This window comes from Helianthus annuus, chromosome 10 (genome assembly GCF_002127325.2).
Source record: "Helianthus annuus cultivar XRQ/B chromosome 10, HanXRQr2.0-SUNRISE, whole genome shotgun sequence".
NCBI lineage: Eukaryota > Viridiplantae > Streptophyta > Magnoliopsida > Asterales > Asteraceae > Helianthus > Helianthus annuus.
In genome coordinates, this window is record NC_035442.2 from 120,020,959 (window position 1) to 120,021,994 (window position 1,036).

Sequence of the window (1,036 nt, forward strand, 5' to 3'; positions counted from 1 at the left end):
AATACAGGTATTATGAAAAAGGTGGGATTAATGTATTTTTTGGCAAATAAAAATATATTATTAAAAGGTAAGATATACAGTTAGACTATTGTTTTTACGATATCAGATACTATTATTTGGACTATATGAGTACAATTTGTAAATTGTTTCACTTTTTAATTGTGTTTGCATTACATTCTCATCATCTTGAGATTGAATTTGTTTTGTTGGATTTAGCATGCCAGTTAATTTGTTTCTCTAATTTTCATTCTAAAATTCAAGACAATAGTTTCACATAGGGCTTGAAAAAGTGGGCAAGGAGTCACTCACCTCGGACACATGGCTGGTGAGCATTTAGGAGTTTTTTCCCAAGTAGGTGTAGATAGAAAACTTATTTACCAAAATAGGTACTTTGAAAAATATTTACCAAAATAGATATTTTTTATAAAGTTAGTTTTTCTCACTTCTAATTCTATAAATTAAAATGAATTTCCTTTTTTAAATATATATGATTTAACAAGATTAAAGTTTCCTTTTATAACTATATATTATTTAACTAGTATTAAGCCCGTGCGTTGCAGCGGTTGTTGTAAAACTGTGTCAAGTAGTACCAAAGCTATACCACTAACAGCAACCACCAACACCGGAAAAGCTCGTAAAAACAAATTAAATAAAAAACGAACAAAATAACGCCGAGCGAAAAGCAGATATGAAATCTTTGAATCACGAACGCTCGTTGCAGAGAAAATAATCCGAAACGTAAAACATAGAAAAAAAATAACTGAGTCAATCCAGGACCTGCGCGTTGGTCGAACTTGTTAAACAGAGAAAAATAGATGTGCTGCGACGGGCCAGTCAATCGGGAAAAATATACGAAAAAAATGTTGAACCCCCCACACACGTTGCGGTGCATTAACTTACAAAATTTAGAATAAATCGAAAAACTTGGGAAAGATGATAAGTATGGTGGACCAAAATTGAAAATAAAAAAGAGTTGGGATTAAATTGCAAAAAATGAAAAACTTTGGGTTAAAAGTAAAAAAACAAAGGGTCTAAA